Source organism: Crocuta crocuta, unplaced genomic scaffold (genome assembly GCF_008692635.1).
Source record: "Crocuta crocuta isolate KB4526 unplaced genomic scaffold, BGI_CrCroc_1.0 scaffold262, whole genome shotgun sequence".
In the NCBI taxonomy this organism is placed as follows: domain Eukaryota; kingdom Metazoa; phylum Chordata; class Mammalia; order Carnivora; family Hyaenidae; genus Crocuta; species Crocuta crocuta.
The window spans coordinates 4,779,609-4,802,508 of NW_027528869.1; the positions used below are offsets into that span (position 1 = coordinate 4,779,609).

The 22,900-nt window shown below is 42.6% G+C and overlaps 2 long non-coding RNA genes across 3 annotated transcripts; one reads left to right on the top strand and one right to left on the bottom strand.

Annotated features, from left to right (window-relative positions):
• Positions 1–501: 501 nt before the first annotated feature.
• Positions 502–9,611, top strand: LOC144225221 (uncharacterized). Of its 2 annotated transcripts, XR_013333242.1 has the most exons (4): positions 508–591; positions 1,199–1,264; positions 6,585–6,673; positions 9,219–9,611. It is a non-coding gene; the product is annotated as an uncharacterized LOC144225221 (long non-coding RNA). The 2 variants fall into 2 exon arrangements; XR_013333241.1 differs by lacking the exon at positions 1,199–1,264 and having other exon boundaries at positions 502–591.
• An 8,648-nt stretch (positions 9,612–18,259) lies between these two features.
• LOC144225274 (uncharacterized) lies at positions 18,260–22,881 on the bottom strand. Its single transcript, XR_013333260.1, has 3 exons — positions 22,680–22,881; positions 21,734–21,827; positions 18,260–18,320 (listed from the first exon to the last, which is right to left on the bottom strand). It is a non-coding gene; the product is annotated as an uncharacterized LOC144225274 (long non-coding RNA).
• Positions 22,882–22,900: the final 19 nt, after the last annotated feature.

The window sequence follows — 22,900 nt, forward strand, 5'->3', positions numbered from 1 at the left end:
TTGGCTTGGGGTGTGCCAAACTGGACATCCAACTGGACATGCAAGTAGAAATGGCAATTAGGCAGATGGATATCAAAACATGGAGACGGGGGGGCGCCTGGGTGGCTCAGTCGGTTAAGCGTCCGACTTCGGCTCAGGTCATGATCTCACGGTTTGTGGGTTCGAGCCCCACGTCGGGCTCTGTGCTAACAGCCAGCTCAGAGCCTGGAGCCTGTTTCGGATTCTGTATCCCCCTCTCTCTCTCTGACCCTCCCCTGCTCATGCTGTCTCTCTCCCTCTCTCAGAAATAATAAAACATTAAATTTTTTTTTTAAATTAAAAAAAAAACATGGAGATGGGAAGAAGTACTAGGTGGAGATGTGAACTGGGGGGTTGTTAGCATAGAGCCCTTATCCGAAGGAGATCGGCTCAAAGAGTAAGTGTGGTAGAGGAGAGCAAGGAAGGAGAGAGGTAGTAGAGTGATCCCTGCGGCATTTCAACATTCCTGGTTCTTGGAGAAGGGCGAGAACCAGCAGAGGAAGCCAGCCGGAGTCGCCAGTGAGATCACAGAACAACCTGGAGAATTTGGTGTCCCGGAAGCCGAGAGAAAAGGTATTTGGCAGTGGGGGTATAACCACTCATCTGGTATGCGGCAGAGAGACCAAGGAAGAGCCGGCTAGGAGCGATCCGCCTACTTTCAGGGCATTTATTTTGGTCTATTCTCTGCAGTTGTCCTGTGGGGTAGGTCTCTCTAATTCAAAGAAAGAGTCTGCAGGCCCCTTTTGGCCCTAGATCTAAGCCATGTTATTCAGCATAGCTTTCTTTTAATAGTGAAGCTGATATTTTTGTCTCCATCTTCCCATCCCTTTGATCGATCCTCAGTTCAGTCAGAGCTATGCAGGGAAGGTGGGGATTAATTTATTGTCCCCCAAAACTTCAACAATCATAAATATTCTGTTTGTGTACCTCTGCCTGAGGGGTGTCTGTTCTCTCATACTAGGTTTTCCGACTGGTATTATTCCCTCTTCTTCTTGCCCTATCTTAGAAAGTTTCTCTCCCAGGCTACTTTCTTCTCTAGCCCAGCTTTTACCACCTATTACAGGAGCTATAGATATCTTGACATGGAGCCAGACCATGATCCAGCCGTGGAGCGATTCCTTCTTCTAATGGGGAGCAGAGGGAATTAACACACCATTCCTAATTATTGTTCTTAAACAAGGTACCGCAAGATTTGTAAGCCTCTTCCCGGAAGCCAGACTGTACATCAGACACAAAGGAAAAGAAGGTAGATTTCTTTTTTTATACCTTCACCATTAAAAGCCCCTCCTCGTGGAGACACCATCCTTGTATCTTTTCATAGTTCTAGGAGGACAAGAATAAACATGCCCCTTGGTGACCCAAAGGAAGTAGAGGAAATGATGGGTTATCTCCACGATCCCACAGTACCTGCTCTGAGCAAAGTAATATATGGAGTGAAAAACAGTCCTCCTCGTGGAAAAAGTCACCAAGTCCTGTCTGTAGGATGTTCAATTGCCCTCTCTCTTCCACATCCTGACAGGCAAAGACACAGGGAATCTGGGCCAAGGGCCACTGGGAGCCTTAAGGCCCCCTGAGGCAGACGACAACAGCCAGAAAGGTCGTCTGGGTGGTGGGTAATCCTCTGGGGGCCTCTGGCCCTTGGTGTCTGAAATTTCTCTCTCAAGATCAAAAGCATCAAAGTACAGTCTAGCTGAGATAGGGCACTTGCCCCAGTTTTGGAAGAGCCTAAAAATAAAACCAATTAGGATTTACTAGAGAGATAATAGTGCATGGGACTACTCTTGCATGAAATTAAACTTATTTATTCTTCATTCTATCCTTTACCTTGGAGTTAAAGAGCCTGGATTTTTTGTTGCTGTTGTATGCCTTGTCATTGCTTTACGAACGATTAAGTAAAATTCTTAGAGAGATTTACATGAAGCTATTTTCTTATTATCATCAACAATATTTTCATTCTAACCTCTCCCCCGGGGGCTGAGATTTTATTCTTTTATTCAGCAGACTGTACACAAAGCTACTTTCTCATGTCTGTGAAAAGCCCTTATGTTTATTTATTTACATAAAACATTCTCCTTCTCGTTCAGTAATAGAGTCTTTAAGTCAGGCAGATTTCTGACAATGGGCATTTCACATAATGTCAACCCATTCTTAAAAGTACAAATTTCCTTTTCTTCTCAGCCTTAAATATTTATGATTGAATTCTCTTACTGAGAAAATCTGTGCACATCTTTCTTTCACCTTGAAACTGGGTTAGAAGTATTAAACACTGGAGAATTTATTATCCTTTGGCTTTACATGATATAATTCCTTCCAAGTGAAATAACAATTTAATTTTCGATCTGTCTTCCATTACATCGTTATGAGGTTTTTAAAATATTAATCTCATTGATAATATATCATCTCCTCCAGACCCTGGTATATGGTAAACTACATGTGCTTCAGTTTTAATTTAAATGAAGAACTGGAGGTGGGAAGCGCCTGGGTGTCCCAGTTGGTTGGTTAAGTGTCTGACTTCAGCTCAGGTCATGATCTCACAGTTCGTGGGTTTAAGCCCCACATCGGGCTCTGTGTGGACAGCTCAGAGCCTGGAGCCTGCTTCAGATTCTGTGTCTTTCTCTCTCTCTGCCCTTCCCCTGCTCACACTCTGTCTCTCTCTGTCTCAAAAATAAATAAAAACATTTAAAAATAATAAAAATTTTAAACATTTTTAGATGAGGAAATGGAGGAGCAAATTTGGCAAAAATCTAGGTCAAAATGGAATAAACAAAAAGGTTTCCTTAATCTTCACTCAATGTATTTGCCTCCAAGAGCATTCATCTACCAAATTTAATGCCATGCCTTCTAAGTAAACCGAATGAGAATTTCAGATGAAAGGGCAGCAAGTACAGCCTTCATACCAGGGCAATCAGGTTTCCTGTCCTGGGCCTTCCAGCTCAGGGCACCCCCAGTGTGAAGAGCCTTCCTTGAAATGGTCTAAGTCTCCTCTAGTGCTTGGGACCCAGTGGGTGCAATGCATTGCTGTCTCTCTTGTTAGCTGAGCTCTGCAACCACACCCCCACCTACATGCCCATGAATTTCCCAATACTTTTTCAATCAAACTGTTTATATTGATGAGGCCCTGCTAGAATATTTCCCCAGGTCACCTCCCATCCACCAACAGTCTCCCCACCACAGAGAGCCCACCCTACCTCACTCTCTGCCGTGTCCAGTGCCAGCTGGGCTGAAGGGGATTTGAGGGTTTGGGGTTGTTCTTTTGAATAACGCTGGACCTCAGTGCTGGAAGGGCCTTCAGATGCTGCAACTCTAATCCCCACCAAGTTAGAATTACTTCTGTACTGTCCAGTCGTTTCCTTTCTGCTCGGGTATTATGGGCCCCTGAGAGCCCGTGATGCGCAGAGATACCCGCTGTTGAGTAACTTTGCAACTGCCACTCGTGACCGCCATCGAGCAATAGTAATGCTCCCTTCCAAAGCCATAGGGAACAAGGCTTAATCCCCATGCCATATGGCAATTCTTTTTTTTTTTTAATGTTTATTTATTATTGAGACAGAGAGAAACACAGCATGAGTGGGGGAGGGGCAGAGAGAGAGGGACACAGAATCTGAAGCAGGCTCTGAGCTGTCAGCACAGAGCCCGATGCGGGGCTCGAACCTATAACCTGTGAGATCATGACCTGAGCGGAAGTCGGACGCTCAACAGACTGAGCCACCCAGGTGCCCTGATATGGCAAATCTTAATATGCCTGAAATATAAGGCGGTGTTCTCTAGAAATTTAGCTTGACGTTATTTCTCCTTTTCTATCAAAAATATTTTTCTCTCTCCCCCTCCCATTTGCCTTAGGTATATGAAGTCTTGTCTCCCCATACAAGAAGTTTCCTTTGATGTTAATTTCTCTTTCAGCAATCAAGCCTCACATTCCTTAGGGAGAAGGCTTTTTTGTGGAGTTAATTCCTCCTTCCTCTCAGAAATGTTTTCTCAATGCATAGGCTAAATCCTTAGGGACCTTAAATGCGTATCTAAAAGCTGAAAATGCCCATTGCCACTGGTCGAAGCTTGATGATCAAGAATGGCTTTTTTCAGAGAAAGGAATGTACCTAGAGCTACTTGGATCTATCCCAGGCCATCACAGAACTCTCTCTTTGTTTCCCTTTCTATACTCACCTTAAAGAACGAGTTTTTGTCCTCATTTCTGAGAACGAAGCTCTTTTCTTCTTTATTAGGCCAACCTTAAAAGAAAGCACCTTAGAGAAAGGATTTTTACATGTTTTTCTAACTATCCCATATAATCCCTTACAAATTCTTTCTTTAGCCTTAATTTTAGTCCCACAGTGCTGTTCTCTCATCTGAGAAATTGTTGAATATATTTTTCACCACTCCCCCGTCTTAAAGATCAAGGACGCAAGAGACCATTTGCTTCTTTTACAAATGTATTGCTTTCTACACCTTAGCCTTATAGATCTGCCGATTTGTTCGATTTGTTCTCCCTTTTAGTGAATGAGCAAAAAATACAAACTAGCAAATTAGAAAATAGATACATCTGGGACAAAGAGCCAGATACTACTTACTCAGATTATATATATATAATGTTTTCATTTTAAAAGAATAAAAGAAGGGTATGGTTCATTTAATTTTATCTTTTCAGGTATCATTTCATTACATATGGGGGAAGGGTGGACAAAATGGGGGAAGAGGATTAAAAGGTACACACTTCCGGTTATAAAATAGGTAAGACACAGTGACACAATGTACACGTAGGAAATATAGTTTATAGTATGTAACAATTTTGTGGTGACAGATGGTAGCTAGATTTATCATGGTGAGCACTTCCTAAGATGAATCATCATGTTGTACACTTGCAACTAAGTTATAATCCACTATGTCAACTACACATCAGTTCAAAACTTTTGACACAAAGGAATATATGCTACAATTGTAATTATTTAGTGGTCATCTGTGAACTTGATACCCAATCCAAGAACTAAAACACTCCCAATAGTTTGTAGCCATATGTTTCCTCTCTATTCGATTTCTCTGCTTCCCATGAGTGATAACCAAGATACTGAAGATTGCCTTTCAATTCGCTTACTTTATGAAAATGTTTTAATACACGTGGATATATGCCTAAACAATAGCTATTTAATTTTGTTTGTTTCTGACTTCATGAAAATGGTATCATATATATCATCTTCTGGATTTGTTTTTCCCTTTGACAAAACACTTCAAGGATTCATCCATGTTATTGCATGTAGCTATATTTCACTACTTTCTCTATTGTCCATTGGGTGAATATATCATAATTTATCTTGCTATTCGCCTGTTAATGTATGTTGGTTGTTTCTGTATTTTCCATATATAAGAGTGCAGTTGTAAGCATTCTTGTTATTTGAGGGAAAGTTTTCCTGGAATAGATACCTAAGGGTGGAATTGCTTTGTTGAAGGGTGTGCAAAGAACAACTGTACCAAAAATAAAAATTTTTAATTTAAAACTTTGAAAATGTAAATATATACACATATATGTACATATATATATACATATATATACAGCAACTTGCTTTTGAAGGTTGTTGTGCTAATATCATTCCCACCAACAGTGTATTAGAGAGTCTGTTGATGTACATACATCCTTGTCAACACAGGGAATTGCTAGGACTTCTTAATGTTTTTGCTAATCTAAAGGATATATGCAGTACTTCCCTAATTACTACTGAGGTTGAGAATATTCTCATATGTTTCTTCTCTTAGGTGCTTCTTTTTCTGAGAATTGTCAGTTCTATCTTTTGCCCATTATTCTACTGAGCTGTTTGAATTAAAAAATGGATGTCTAAAAAACATAATTTGTTAATATGTGTACAGAATAAAAAAATAATGACGTAGATCTAAATGTAGCAATACAGGAACATATCCATCATAAGTTTCAGAAACATACATACAATGATCCTGTGTGTGTGTATATGTGAGTACACGTAAAAATGTTTAATGTATATAAAAGGATGCAATTATGGGGCTCCTGGGTGGCTCAGTTGGTTAAGTGTCCAACTTTAGCTCAGGTCATGATCTTGCAGTTTGTGAGTTTGAGCCCTGCTTCAGGCTCTGTGCTGACAGCTTGGAGCCTGGAGCCTGCTTCGAATTCTGTGACTCCCCCTCTCTCTGTCCCTTCCCTGCTTGCGCGCTCTCTCTCTCTCTCTCTCAAAAATAAATAAACATCAAAAAATTTTCTTAAAGATGCAATGCACTGAATGTTTGTGTCCTCTCGAAATTCATATATTGAAACCTCGTCCCCAGTGTGATGGCATTTGGAAATGAGACCTTCAGGAGGTGATTATATAAAGAGGGCAGACCCTATGAATGGAATCAGTGCTCTAATAAAGAAGACGCCATAAAGCTCCTTCACCCCTTTGCCACATGAAGATACAGCAAGTAGACATCCACCAATGAGCCAGGAAGCAGGTTCTCATCAGATACCAAATATGATGGCACCTTGATCTTAGACTTCTCAGCCTCCAGAACTGTGAGAAATAAAGCTTTGATCTTTATAAGCCACTCAGTCTATGCTATTTTGCTTATAGCAGCCCGAACGAACTAAGATAGAAAAGAGAAACCTAAAACTGTCAAAAGAGGTTATCTCTGGGAGGAACATGGTGTTGCATCATGAAGGGTGAGTACTGTTACAGAAGAGCTTTCGCTTCTGACTCTATATTCAGTTGCGTTCGTGGATAATAAGCATATATTCCCTATGAAATATTTTAAAGGGGCCACCAGAACACAAATAGAAAAAAGAAAATATACTAAAAACATAACGTCAATCAAGTCATATAAAAAGTAGTTATTAATTTCTATCATAATGCTTTTCTAGTATCTATTTAAATTTTATTAACCTCAAATTATGTCAGATAGTTTAATTGTATAGTCTGATGGTGATTGTGTTTAACATTGATTCCAATTTTCCTATGAAATAGTCTGTGATGAACTTTGGTATCTCTCCTCTGGCATATCGATGACTAGGAAAGTATCTCTTAAGGAAGCATTAGACATGTTTTCCCACCATAGAACTTCAGAGTTTTTATATTATAAGAATTCTTCACAAAGAATGCTTTCTTTTTCCTAGTGGTAGTCAATGTTTTATTTTCTCACCCAGCACGCAGCTCCCAGCTTTGCTGAATGCCTGTTTTCCTCAACTTGACTCTAGTCAGGTTCAATTTCTCTGGGATGTTTTCATAGAATATTTGGAAGAGATGATAAACCAGAGTTTCCCCATATTTTCTCTCTTTTAAAAAAATAAATGTCCCTTCCCCTTGTTTAGTTTTAGAAATCAAATAGAATTTTTGCTTCCTGCAAAGACGGAAACCTGGCACAGATTGCTGGCTCCCTTCCCTAGAATCAAATGAGGAAGAGCTCAGACGGGATATAAATTCCAGGAACGAATGACATGGAGAGTCAGCAGTGCTCAGGAGGTAGCAGCGGCGCACCTGAAGCGGGTTGGGCACGCGTAGGCCACAGCCTGGGGCAGATGACTGGCGGGGAGAAACAGATTAGTGAAAACAAGTTCACATTCCTCTTGCCTCTTCCTTACTCTGCTTTGAGGCAATGACTGTCTTCCCGTTCACCAGGGATATCAGGGAAATGAAGACCGAGACAATAAAATCAGGCAACTACAATCTCAGCTCGAGTTCCGAGTTAATGAAGACAGGGGAGAACCGGCCAGCTTGAAGCATCTACTCTTCCGATCCTTCACCATCCTCCCTGGCCATTCACTTACAAGTTACACGTCCAGGCTGGACCTTGCCCTTGAACTCCAGGCTCGGACAGACAAGTGTCTACTCTAACTCTCCCTGGATGTGAATAGGCATCTCCAACAAAATGTCTTCAATCGCACCCCTGATAGTCCCCTTAAAACCTGTTCTTTTTGCAGCCTTCCCCATTGCAGTAAGTGATAACTCTACGTTTCAAGTTACTGATTCCAAGTCTATTTTATCTGGATAAATTCACACAGTGGAGAACAATGCAGCTGTAGAAAGGAATAAGATTTCTACGTACCACTATGGAGTGAATTCCATGATGTTTATTTTAGTTCAGTGAGAAAACCAAGGTGCAACATAAAATGTATACTTTTCTACATTTTACCTTAAAAGTGAGGAATTGGGGCGCCTGGGTGGCTCAGTCAGTTGAGCATCCAACTTCGGCTCAGGTCATGATCTCGCAGTTCGTGGGTTTGAGGCCCGCATTGGGCTCTGTGCTGACAGCTCAGAGCCTGGAGCCTGTTTCAGATTCTGCATCTCCCTTTCCCTCTGTCCCTCCCCTGCTTGTGCTCTGTCTATCTGTCTCTCTCTCTCAAAAATAAATAAATATTTTTTAAAAAAAATTTAAAAAGTGAGGAAATATATTGGGGCTCCTGGGTGGCTCAGACATCTAAGCATCCGACTCTTGATTTCGGCTCAGGTCTTGATCTCACCAGTCATGAGTTCAAGCCCCATGCTGGGCTCTGTGCTAACAGTGCAGAACCTTCTTGGAATTCTCCGTCTCTCCCTCTCTCTCTGTGTACCTTCCCTGCTCCATTTCTCTCTCCCTCTCTCAAAATAAATAAACTTTTTTAAAAAGTGGGGAAATGTGAAAATGCATATATTTTCAAAGGTGGAAGAATAAATTAAAATGTAATGGAAAATGGTTAGTCTTAGGAGGAAACAGGAGGCAGGTTAAAGGGAACAGGGCCAGAGGCCAAACTTCTCTCAACATACTTTGGGTATAGCTTTTAACTTAGAAATCATGAAAGTGGTTTACATAATTATAAAACAAAATTAAATCAAGATGGGAAAACATCAATCCCCCAAGATTTAATTCAGTAACTTCAAAATATAGCAATTTGACTGTATTTTCCCAGTGGGATGTATTCTAAAGGGAAAATAAAATTTCAGTGAAATCTTAAGTTGTATTCAGGGGTCATATTGCTAATAAAATAGTATGAAACTATTATACACATGTATATAATAGGATGAAGCCAATATGTAATTTGCAAATGATGTTTGAAACTATCATATATACACAAAGAATAAGCTAAAGCAAGTTAAGTAATTACGTTAATGAGCAAGAGTAAAGAGATACAGATATAAAATAAAATGAATTAGATAAAGAAAAACTGTAATGTTTTGTTTGAATGGGAAGTATGAGAATTAATCCTCATGAGGTATTTTTCTTTTTCATACAAGAATACATCTAGTTCTGCCCAAGGAAAGGGCAGCAGAAGTGACGGTCAACCCAACGAGGACCCCTAGTGCCCAGACTGAACACTACTTCTCATGAAAAGCCACCGGGACTCTTGGAAAAATAGAGGAGTTTCTTTTGGGAGCAGGAATGAGCCTGGAATATCTAGTCATGCTGGAAACAAGGAAGCTATTAAAGCCCACTGGGGTCATGTTGAGAGGTCACGAGAACCGATCTGAAGGAGCTCTCAATGGTCAAAACTGCAACAATTTGGGGACACTTGGGTGGCTCAGTCGGTTGAATGTCCAACTTTGGCTCAAGTCATGATCTTAAGGCTCGTAGGTTTGAGTCCCGCATCAGGCTCTGTGCTGACAAAGCCTGCTTTGGATTCTGTGTCTCCCTCTCTTTCTGCCCCCTCACCACTTGCACTATATCTCTCTATGAATAAACATTAAAAAAAAAAAGTTTTTAACTGCAACAATTTGAAGGAGCTCCCAATAGCCAAAGATGGAACGTTACCATCAGGAATCATGATTGCAAGAGAGCGAAATATACAAAGTATGTTAAAATCCATAAGTTTATCATGATAATTTTTAAAAAACCCTTCCTGATCGCTTTTGAAGAATACAAAAGGACAAAATAATTTTTCTAAAACCTGGAAATGCAAGAGACTTAAACACCCTCACACAAGAACAGGAAGCAACGATAAATATTCCCTTCCTTCCCTTTCAAGCAGCCAGTTCTTACATACATCCTTCCCTAGCAGGGCTCACCTCTAATTCCTCACAGTGGATCAACTCAGTGAGGCGCTCTTAGGTCATCTTTTCTTCCTTTCCTGCTTTGTTCTTCCTTCTTCTGCTCCTGGAAGGATCATTTTCCAAAATAATGACCATCAAGTAGGTCCTTTTCTCAGGCTCTGCATTTTTTGAAGAACACCAGCTAAAACAACTGGTAATAGAAGTACGTCTGGAAAGCCGACCCTCAGCATGAGATTTTGGAACTGGGTCACCTATAGGCCAGCCACAGGTAAGGATTCCATTACTGGTGATAAGTAAGAAGGAAATAATTATAAAGACTGTGCAGTTGGCTGGCCTTTGTTCATAGGCTTAGAAGTCTTGAAGAAAAATAAATTTTAATTTAAATTAAAAAAAAAAAAAAAAAGATGCGCTCAGGTTAACCAGACAGCTCAAGACACCTGGGAAACTGCGAAAGCCTCCGTGGCAGGATTTAAAGAAGTGCTTATACTCGGTAGCCCAGGGGACAGACTCTGCTGAAAATCATGTCCAGGCTAGTAGGCTCAAAGAACACTGAACAGCAGCCTAAATGGGTCTCATGTCAAGGTCAAGGACTTTAAATGATGATAGTGAGAATCAGAGACCTAAGATGGGGATATCTGGGTGCACGAGCCTAACAACCTTCACCCCTGATACCTCTTAACCCTCCCAGTTGGGAAAAACATCCCCCTCCCCCTCGCTAAAGGAGAACAGCCTCTATTCCCCTGGGGGCTCCAAAAGACCTCAACCAAGGCAGGCACTTTACAAAATGGTGCTTGTCCTTCTCAAGATCTGGCTCCACCACCGTTTCTAACTTCCTTCAAACTAATGACTAAGGAAAAGTCACAGCACAACCCCAGGGGGTAATTCCTCCCCTGGAAACATGTTGTTTCCTCTTGGAAACATGCAGTGAATGAAAGTACTTGGCCAACATGTATCAGCAGGAATGGGGGCATCTATGGGAGTGGAGCTCAAAGACATTAGACAGGGAGGGAAGAATTTAAGGCAGGATAAGAGAGCAATCATTGACGGGGGCAGAGTCTTTACTGAACTGGGGCTTACTGTTCCGACAAGGACACCTGAAGTCAGTCCTCAGATGTTGTTGGGATGACACCTTGAAGCTTGGATACAATGTTGGTCTGCCATAGACGGAAATGGTGAAAATGCCTTTGCAGAGCATTCGGGAAGGTATTGTCAGCTCAGGAAAGTATAAATGTTAGAATGATTGATATATGAACCACAGAATCTGCTGCCTAACTAGGTTCTCCAGGAAGGCCCAGAGGGCATTCCCATCAGAAGCCCAATAAGAGACGACACTGGTGAGGGGGCACCAGGGTCCTTGAGAAGATCAGTAGTAACGTCCTCTATATGTCACGTTGACTGCAAGAGACTCTCCCATGGAACTGGGCTCTCTATTATCAACTGGGTTGATAGGAATCCAGAAGAGTAGAGGCTGGCTGGTGGCACCTAATCTTAAGGGTCAAGGTGAACATAATTATTGTAATGCAGATCAAGGCTGGAGCGATAGTCAAGGTCCCTCGACCTGCCAGGACTGGAGGCAATATGGTGTTACTATTGTAGGAACGCTATAGATGGGCAACAGATTAGAATATCATTTGGCTTATAGAACCACATAAAAATTGAAAGCTTGTGAGTACCAAGCTGATATTACTCAGCACAGTGGGTACTTGCAATCCCATTTTCCAGATCTAGGGCAATTCCGAGACCCAGAGCTACTGACTGAAGAGGAACCTAATCCTCTGGATAAAGGATCCTGCAATGCCACTGCATGTACATATAGAAAGCACTTCCCGATTCCTCTCCCAAAGGGACATACAGTCTTTTTCTAGATATACTAAGAAAGGAGAATACCCAAATCTTCTGAAGGCTATTAGACACACAGCCTTGCCTGCTAGTGATGTCAGGGCACCTGAAATGCCACCATAATCCCTAGCTTATAGGGGAAGCTTATAAAAGCCAGGAGACTGTGGAGCCCCAGCCCAAGCCCATCACCGAGTGGGCACAATGGGTACATGAAACTACCACTGGTTGTCACGTCCCTGAGTACCACGTTGGGATGACCATACTTAAAAACGGGATATATCCTTAAGTTCTTTCCTTGACCTGTTGAGTAAAAGTCATTAGGGTAGAAATGGCCAAAGGGAAGCCTCTAAAATTTGCCTCCTATTTCAGATGACAGTATATGAGAAGAAATACCACACACTGGGAAGAATTACAGAAATTAGTGCCACCTTGAAAGAATTAAATGAGGTAGGGATGATGGTCCCCATCATATTCCAGTTTAATTTACCTTTCTAACCCTGAAACAAAGAAAACAGTTATCAACTTTATAACTACATGGACATTCATCCAAATATACCCATAAATACACCAATTAAAAGACAGAGACTGGAAGAATAGATAAGAAAAACACAACCCAACCATTTACTGTTTACAAGACACGAGACCCACTTTAATTATAAAGACACAGATTAAGAGCAAAGTGATGGAGAAAAATAGATGTTGATACAGATAACGCTGACATTGATGAACAGAATGTTGGAGGAGCTATATTAATTTTAGAGGAACAGACTTCAGAACAAGGGAAAATTTCAGGAGTAAAGAGGAACACTACGTAACGATAATGGGGTCAATTCTCTAGGAAGATCTACTAATGCTAAACATGCTCACGTCCAAGTTGAATGGAGAAACTGACACATCCACTATTATAGTTGGAGACTTCAACACTTTCCTATCAGTAATTGACACACCAAGCAGGCAGAAGACCCACAAAGATATAGTTGACTTGAACAGCACTATCACTTGATCTGCTTAATATTTATAGATTATTATATCCAACACCAGCTGAATACACATTGTTCTCAAGCCCACAGAGAGCACTCATCAAGAAAGACCACTTTCTGGGTCATAAGACCTACCCCTAGCATATTTAAGCCAACAGAAATCATACAAAGGAGTTTCTCAGATCACAATGGAATTAAACTAAAAATCAACAACAGCATGATAACTAGAAAATCCCCCAAATATTTGGAAATTAAATAATACTTCTCAATTATACAAGGGTTGAAGAAGAAGTTTCCAGAGCAATTTTTAAATATTTTCAACTAAATGAAAATGAAAACACAACTTAATCGAAATTTGAGATATGCCACAAAAATAATGCTTATGGAGAAATTTAATCCTATGCTGGAAAGCAGAAAAATCTAAAATTAATAACCTAAGCTTGCGCCTTAGGAAAGTAGAAAAAAAGAACAATTTAATGCTAAAGAAAGAAGAACAAAGCATAAAAAAAATGAGAGCAGAAATTGATGATATACAATAGAGTGAATTAACAAAACCAAAGACTGTTTCCTTAGAAAGAAAAAAAACCTGATAATCCTCTGGCCAAGCTTGGGAAAAAAGAAGGAAGGTACAAATCACCAACCTCAGAAACGAAAGAGCGATCATCACTGCTGGTGCCATAGACCAAAAGGATAATAAAGAAGATATAAGCAACTCTATGCCCCGAAATCTGACAATTTAGATGAAATGAATTAACTTCTTGAAGAACACAAACCACCAGAACTCATGTGTAGAGAAATAAATGACATGAAGATCCCCTCTCTATTAAAGAAATTGAATCAGCAAGTAATAGCTTTCCAAAAAAAGAAATCACATGGCCCAGATGTTTCACTGGTGAATTTACCAACCTATAGGTAAATAGGGGAGATATTTTAGCAATAGCTATCAAAACTTAAAAAATGTATAGGGGCGCCTGGGTGGCCCAGTCACTTGAAAGTCTAACTTCAGCTCAGGTCATGATCTCACAGTTTGTGGGTTCAAGCCCCATATGAGGCTCTGTGCTGACAGCTCAGAGCTTAGAGTCTGCTTCAGATTCTGTGTCTCCCTCTCTCTCTGCCCCTCCCCTGCTCACACTCTGTCTCTCTCGCTCTCTCTCTCAAAAATAAATAAACATTCTTAAAAACCTTAAAATGTATATATCCTTTGACCCAGGAATTTTTCTTTAGATATACTTGCACATGTGGGAAAGGATATGTGTAGGGAGTTATTCATTATAGCGTTGTTCTCATTATCAAAAGGCTGAAAAAGTGTAAACGGCTATTGATTGGCCACTTTGTAAGTGTGGCACATCCACGCATGGGAATCTACACAGCTGTGGGGCATATGAGGATGTTCCTGGTATATCAACACGGAATGAATTCTAAGATATATTGGCACATAAAAGAAAACCCTGTATAGAAACCATGAGTATGCTATGATTTGTACAATAGGTGTGGGGAGAAGAGTATACACAGGTACAAGAAGAAATCTGGAAAAATATATCTGAAAACAATGTAACAATATACATTTCTGAGAAAGGGAAGAAGGTAGCTGAGAAGAAGGGGTTAGAAGGAAACTCTTTACTACATATCCTTCCATACACTTTGGATTTTTGAAGTGTATACATTACTCCAAAAAAAAGTATGAAAATTTTTAAAAGGTAACTGTTCTCCTGTGGTCCCCTCCCAGAGATTCTGATTTGGGGCCAAGGAATCTGCACTGATACAGGAGAAGCAAAGAGCACACTGTGGGGAACTCAGATCCACATCACAGGTCCACATATCCAAGTATTCCAATAGAGGCATCACCAGGAAGCGACAGTAAAGACAACCAAAGGGGACGTCCAGCTCACTGAAGAACGGGAAAAATTATAACACTGTTCTGAACAGGATACGATGGAAGGGGGATTTCCCAAAATAAAGGACAAGCCAGTCCATGTAAATGTAATTGGGAACTAGATCCTTTTTGCCATTCTAGCTGCGATTTTAATAGAGATTCTGTCATCAAAAAGAAATCGCTGGCATTGCAATTGAGTTATGGGGATGTCAGTAAAGTTCCTCTCTTTTGATTCCTCTTTTTCCCCAAAACTGCTGATTATGATCAACTCTTAAGTTTCGAACCAGCACATTTTTTACAACTTTTTCCTTCACCCTCCTAACACAGTGTACTTGGTATAGGACGGAACATGAGACACACACACACACACACACACACACACACACACACACACACGTCTCTCCAATAGCTGTGTTCATGTTGCAACTTTCCTCCTAGAGTCCTGCCCCTCCCCCCCTCCCTCCCTTTCCAACCCCCTCCCATCTTCATTTATTCAACAAATATATATTGAGAACTTATGTTTCTGACACTGGTTCCTGGAGACGGAGTCCCAGTCAAGGTTCCTTCTCCCATGATATGTACATACCAAAGGAAAGAGCTAGAAAAAAGAACGAAAAGCATAGAAATCAAGAAATATTTTCGGACAATGATAAGCGCTCTGGGGAAGAGGAAACACTTGAGGTTGGTAGTCAGAGGAAGTTTCTCTCAAGGTTATCTGAGAATTTAATGATGAGAAGTGCCAATCAAGTGACTTTCTGGGGCAAGAACATTCCAAGCAGAGGAATAGTGAGTGCAAAGGCCCTGATTCTTGAGGAATACAAAGAAGACAAGTATGGCTGGGGCAGAGTAAACTAGGATGAGGGCGCTAACACGAGGCGAAAGAGTAGGCTATGTGGGTGAGTGTGCATACCTACCACAATTTATCTCCACACCTTTGACAGTAGGCTGCATATATCATGCCATCTGCCACCTTAATACTGCCACACCTCGGTGTGTGTTTCCTGAAAACAAGGATATTTGCCTGCACAACCACAATACAGTTATTAATTTCAGAAACTTTAAGGTTGGTATGTTTATCTAATCTACAGCCCTCATTCCAATTTATTTTTTTTAAACTTTTTTTTAATGTTTTATTTATTTCTAGGAGAGAGAGAGAGAGACAGCGTGAGCAGGGGAGGGTCAGAGAGAGAGGGAGACACAGACTCTGAAATAGGCTCCAGACTCTGAGCTGGCAGTCAGCACAGAGCCCGACGCGGGGCTCGAACCCACGAACCGCGAGATCATGACCTGAGTGAAAGTCGGACGCTTAACCGACTAAGCCACCCAGGCGCCCCGCCCTCATTCCAATTTAAACAATTCTTCTACTAATGTTCTTTATAACATTTCTCAGTAGAGATTTCTTTATAGTATTTCTTAGTACAGAGTCTGGTCCACAGTCACAGACAGCATCTACCTGTCATGTGCTCCTAGTTTCCTTTGAACTGGACCAACTTCTTAGACTCTTCTTGTCTTTTAAGATATTGGCATTTTAAAAGAATACAGGACAGTAACTTTTCTTTTTTTTTTAAGTTTTTGTCTTTTTTTTTCTTTTGAGAGAGAGCAAGCACAAGTGCATGCGAGTAGGGAAAGGGCCAGAGAGAGAGGGAGACAGAGAATCCTAATCAGGCTCCGTGCGGTCAGGGCAGAGCCTGATGTGAGGCTTGACCTCATGATCTGTGAGGTCATGAGCTGAGCCAAGATCAAGAGTCAGTCACTCAACTGACTGAGGCACCCAGGTGCACCCCAGTCCAGTAATTTAGAGAATTTTCTTTCATTTGGGTTTTTCCGATTTCTTTACCATTTGATTCAGGTATGCCACGTGTGCCCACGGGCAATGTCCTGTCCTCAGAATGTTAGTCCAGGGGCACGTCATGTCTCGTCGGCGATGCTAATTTTGATCATTTGGGGAAGGGATCGTCCAGGTTCTCCACTGTGCTGTTACTTGGTGGGGGGGACACGCATTAATTGATACCCAACAAAAAATTGTCATTCCTGGGTTCAATTTTATGGAGTAGTTAGAAAAAGAATTTAACCTTTAGTGTGTTTCTATCAGGGTCCAAAGAAGGCCCATACAATGCGCTTGCTTGGTATGTCTCTTAAGCCTCTGTCAGCCTCTGGCAAGGGATCATAAACTCTTCCCAATTCATACAAGCAAGGAATTCCATGATGGAGGAGCGGCATGAAGGGCACACACTGCTGGGTCATTATTCTAGTTCCGGCACCCGGCACAGACAGCTCAGGAATGTTTGATCAAGTGCTGGATCCTCACTTCCTTGACTTGCACACACACGGTCGCATTTCTGCTGCAGGTAGGGGCTGTGTGGGGCTTCTCCAGACTCGAAAATCTCAGTGCCGGGCAAGGAGAAGAGCTGGGCCAGGGCTCAAAGACATTAGCATGACCAAAGTCCCAGCAAGGCCTGGGCTGAGACCTTTCAAGGCATGGAAATATCCAAGCGCCACCCACGTGCTCCCTGCTCTGGCAGCCGGTGTGGAGAAGAGCTTAACTCCCGGCTGAGGCTGGGCCACAAAATATTTAGATACCATTATTGGCCAGGGAAGAAACTGGAAAAACGCACTTCAGACACTGCAAACTTGTTGGGAGGGCTGCGTACGTGTGTGCGTGTTACAGGAAAGCCTTGCCCTCCCCTTACTGCAGGCTACGGTGTTTGTGGAAACTGCTCAGAGAGCCACGTAGTTTACTGAACGTGAAGCAGAGTCCGGGGTGGGAAATGGCAACATTTGGGAAGCTGTGGTTCCCAGGGAGTAAAGGACTCCGACCATTGGCAAAGGGGTGGTCGGGGTGTGAGCAGAGGTCAGCTGTGCAGACCGCCTCCCCTAGGGGGAAAAAAATGTCCATTTTTAAGTATGAACTTAGACTGTGCTATCGTGAAAACCTAATGGTTGTTGGGTGGGGGGGCATATGCTTGTTCTTATTTAGGCAATTACAACCAAGAGGGGAGCGTGTTTGCCAAGAGGCAGAGGACTGCAGGACAGACTAACAGACTCACAGACTCACTCCTGAGCAAGAGCCATAAAGCCAGTACCTGCTGCTGTCCTACACACTGTATTTTTAATGTTCTTCGTCCTTTCAGTTGCTTGGGCCAAACACCTTGGAGTCATCCTCAATGCCTGGCACCCCATTTCACCTACTGGCAGAATCCTATCCGCCGTACCTTCAAATCCACCCAGAACTCAACCACGTCTCACCACCCCTGACGCCCCCACCCTCGTCTGAGCCATCAACACCTCTTGCTTGCATTAATCACCTCAAGGACCTGCTAGCTGGCCTCCCTGTTTCCGCCCCTGCACCCACCTCCAGTGGCTTCCCATCTTCCTCAGAAAGAACTAAGTCCTTATGATGCTATAAGGTTCTACATGATCTGCCCTGCACCCCATCCATATTAGGCAGGGTTCTTACACGAATTTATACAAACTTATTTATTTAAATATGTCCCATTGTTTATTTAAAATTTATATGTATATAGTTATATTAGTACTTATATATAATCTTCTATATAACTTTATATATTGGATATATACAGATTTATTATAAAGAATTGGCTCACGTGGTTATGGAGGCTGAGAAGGCCCGCGTTCTGCTGTCTGCAAGTTGGAGACCTATGAGAGCCAATGGCATAAGTTCAGTCTGAGTGGCAAAGACCAGTGTTCCAGCTCAAAACCAGGTGAGATCTCGAATTTTCCATTACCCCCCCTTCTGTTCCATTTGGGTCTCTACCAGATTGGATGAGGCCTACGTTTAGGCAAATATCTGGGTATCTCGCGACCCAGTCAGGTTAACACATGACCCAGGTTAACACGTGAAATTAACCATCGCACCATCTCAAGTCATTTTTCTTCTTTCTTAGTGGAAAGTTCATTATAGAGCACTTACTGTATGCTAGAGCACTGTTCTAAGGGTTTTACAATCATTTATCCTTATAACAAGCCTATGAGGTGGGTATTATCATTATCCTCATTTTACAGATGAGAACCTTGAGGCACAGAAAGGACAAATAACTTGCCCGAGGTCACCTAACTTGGATGCAGGGGGAACTGGGGCTTGTACTGGGGAAGGCTGGCTCTAGAGCCCAGGTCTATAGCCACTCTTGCTGCTGCTACCTTCTTCCTTTCCCAGGCATCCAGTCACACTAGCTTCCTCATTTGCCTCAACACACCAGGCTTTTTCCTACCTCAGGACCTTTGCACATGTTCTCACTGGCTTGAAAACTGCTCCCCTCGCTATCTCCTCATTTATACCCTCATTTCTTTGGGTTTCTGTTCAAATGTCACCACCCTATCTAAACTGGCACACACAGTGGGGTACCTGGGTGGCTCAGTCAGTTAAGTGTCTGACTTTGGCCTAGGTCATGATCTCGCAGTTCATGGGTTCGAGCCCTGCATCGGGCTCAGTGGCCATAGCTCGGTGCCTGGAGCCTGCTTTGGATTCCACGTCTCCCTCCGTTTCTGGCCCTCCCTCACTCACACTCTGCCTCTCTCTCTCTCAAAAAAATAAATAAAACATTAAATTTTTTTAAATAAATAAAATGGCACACACGGACACACCTCTGCCTCACCACACACCACCTGCCCTATTCTGTATTTATTGGTGCATTTATTTACTACCTGTCTCCCACATTAAAATGTAAACTCCAAAAAAGCTTGCTTTTTTGTCTGTTCTGCTCACTGCTCCAGTACAGAGCCTACCTAAACATGAAGAGGTGTTGGAAATGAAGGGAAATGACCTTTTGTTTTTGTAATTTGGAAGCAAAATTCCAAGGAAGTGATTCCCTGGTGTATAAATACCTGTGGTACTGATTGTTTGATATGTTCTAAGAGGAGGCAGAGGAAAAGTCACCACTACCACGGGCAGAGAGTGCGTCTTCCCTGAGTTTGGAACACGTGAAGAGTCAAAAAGGACCGGTGGGGTATCCTTGATGAGAAAGGCTGACCCCGGGAGGCATTCTTTGTGCAAACAGGGGAAGGAGGGAAGGAGGGGGAAGTCCCTCCTCTGAGCCTCACTCTCTTGGACCTCACTCAGAAGCCTCTTGGTTGCACCAGATGGCCCTCTCTGCTAACGGGAGTCAGGAACACCAATTACTTAGCCCCCGTATGTAAAATTCTTAGTGGAATAGATCCCCGCTGCCTGGACCAGACACTCCAGCCTTAGTATCGCATACAACTGTGTGTTCTCATGCCATTTAAAGCGTCCTTCCTCACTAACACTAGAGCTCCCCTAGGACCCAGCAATAGCACTGCTAGGANAAAAAAAAATTAAAAAAAAAATAAAGTGTCCTTCCTCAAAATCTTCCTCTCTCCTCAGCAGCTGAATTCTCTCTCTTACCACGCTCACGTCCCCAGCCTCTCTTCCCACAGCTCTTGGTCTCGCTCTCTTTTCCCTATAAATGGTAGGTAGGCAGTTCAACAGGCATACAACTTTGCTTGCTAGAGCTCTGCTTTGCTTTGCCTCACACATAAACACGACCACCTGCATGATCTCGCCTTCGGCCTAGGTAAACCCTGCTTCCGAGTGTTCCTCCCGTCAAGCTCCGTATTTTGAGTGGGTTCTTCTGCTGTAGATATCAACCCCCAGATCCACCCCCGATCTCTTGAACTCGTCTCTCTTCCTAGGTATCATTTCCAGGGAAACAAAAGCAGCTGTAGCCATTGCTGTGATTCATCGTGAAGTCTCCTCCTGCCTTCTTCCCCGCCCTCTTCAGCGCTTGGTGATTTGGAAGTTGGGGGTCACACTTCCTGCTCTGGTGCCCTACCTAGATACTTACAGAAGCATTCAGAGCAGCACGGCTCTGGCCCCACAGTACCTGCGTTTAAACCCTACCCTTTTCATTACTAGCTGCCTGCTCTTAGGCAGATTTCCTAGCCTGTTTATGCCCCAATTTCCTCACCTACGACATTGGGGAAGTACTAGTCCCATCCTTCCAGGGTCAGTGTCAAGGTTAAATGAAATAAACCAAAGAGAGCACTTTGGATGCTTCCTGGTTCATACGCAGCCCTCAAGGGGTGCTATTATTATCCCTCTCCTACCAAATTCTGCTTCATCCTAACATCGCATGCTTAAAGCCACCGCATAAACAATACATATAGTATCTTTGTCTGTAGTACACACACAGTCAACATTATTCCATTTTAATAGCTAATAAATTGCAAAGGGAAGTATCTTAAAACGTATCAAAGTCTGCAGATAAAGGAAAACTCCTAATGATCTGTGCTTTAAAATGATGCATCCATACTCTCCAAGCAGCTGGGTTCCATTCTTGGTAGTAGAGCCAACTTAACCCCAGGGGTGGAGGCAGTCTAGCCCTTAACAGTCCTTAAGCATCTGAGTAATTTCAATCCTGCCGACAGCACTGTAAGGGGACATTATTACCCCAGAATCTCAGACGTAGGTACTGAGGTCTGCAGGCGATGGGAATTTGCAGAGGAGACACTAATCAAAGTAGCAGGACAGAGCCAAATTAGAATCCAGACCTTTTGCCCCTATGTCTTCTGATTCCCAAATGTTTTTGCTACTTGACCAGGCGAGAAATGGGCCCCATTTCACTGTAACTAAAATAGACAATTAGATCTAATGTCAAGAATAATTCTGTTAATCATTGGAAAGTCATTGAGCAACACTTGGATGAGGGCAAAGCTAAAGAAAAATAGATCTTTGCCCTTTAATAGGTTAGTCTGTAATAAGGGGGACTTGACTGTGAAAAGGAAAGACTCAGGAACTCTTATAAAGCAACATACAATCTCTTACAAATCGTAAGCTAATGCTATTTCACATTTTAATGTCTCTGGATGATTTCAAATTAGGTAAATGTCATAGCTTACTAGGTAACATTTGTTTTCTTTCTTGGTGGCACACAAAATAGCAGTGCCTCATAATCAGTGTCATCAAGAACATGTAAAATAATTAACCAGTCATTTATTTTATAGCAATCAACAAATATTAGTCAAAAGTAGATCTTTTTTATGCCTAGTTAATAAAGTTAACATATATCCACAAAACTGGGAGTCATTAGCAGTACCATGATTGATTCCCGCTATCTGGCTCAGGTTCAAGGTCCTCTTGGTCAAGATGCAGGCACAGCAGGAAGTCCTTCCCAACTGGGGCAGAGCAGCCTGCACAAATGAGGGTAACAGTTAGATTAACAACTCCAGGAGACAATTATAACCAGTGAGTTAAACGTGCATTTAAATTACTCATAAATAAACAAAATGGTAGGCGAGTTCAGACAGAAGGACCGCACAGTGTTTCCAGAGGCAACGTTTCTGAACGCTGTGATGTCAGAGAAGTATTCTGGATATTGACACCGTGCTCACAGATTCAAATCCTGCGTACGCTGCACACTGGTTTTCCACCTTAGGAGAGTCAATTATTCTGAGCATCGAGTTCCTCCTTTGTAAAATGGCTATAAAATACGTATGTGCAGTGGTGTGAGGAGGTGATACTTCTACAATGCTTGTCAGGGGAACAGGCTCAACAAATGGTAATAACCTTGGTTAGAAGGTTTTGAACAGGGGTGCCTGGGTGGCTTAGTCGGTTAAGCGTCCGACTTTCGCTGAGGTCATGATCTCGCGGTTCGTGGGTTCGAGCCCCGCGTCGGGCTCTGTGCTGACTGCCAGCTCAGCGCCTGGAGCCTGTTTCAGAGTCTGTGACTCCCTCTCTCTCTGACCCTCCCCTGCTCACGCTGTCTCTCTCTCTCCTAGAAATAAATAAAACAAACAAAAAAGAGGTTTTGAACAGAAGGGATGAATGAGCAAAGCCATGCTTTGGGAAATTTACGTGGAATTTGTGATTAGAACTGGTTGGAAAGAAAGCGGTAAGGAGACAACTAGTTAAGATGCTTTTTCAGTCGTCTAGGTGAGAGGTAACAATGGCGTGGAGGGGGAGACAAACTAGGATATCGGTCAGTGGAGAAGCCGCAATCAGGTGAGGGGTCAGGAACTACAGAGACTTTGCCCCTTGCTTACTCAGTCCCTGCAGGGGAGAGAGCCTCAGGAGTGAGGGGCTAAAAAAGCCGGAGAGGAATCCGGAGGCTTCAAAGTTTGGTGTCCAGCTCCCTGAGAGCAGAAGCAGCCGCCGTGAACAGAGTGGAGGGCGGCGGAGGTAGGAAGTCCTCCATTACCGCTGCCTAAACCCCTAGCGCGGGAGAATCCGTTTCCAGGCCGCCCCCGGAACGGTCAGACTCAGN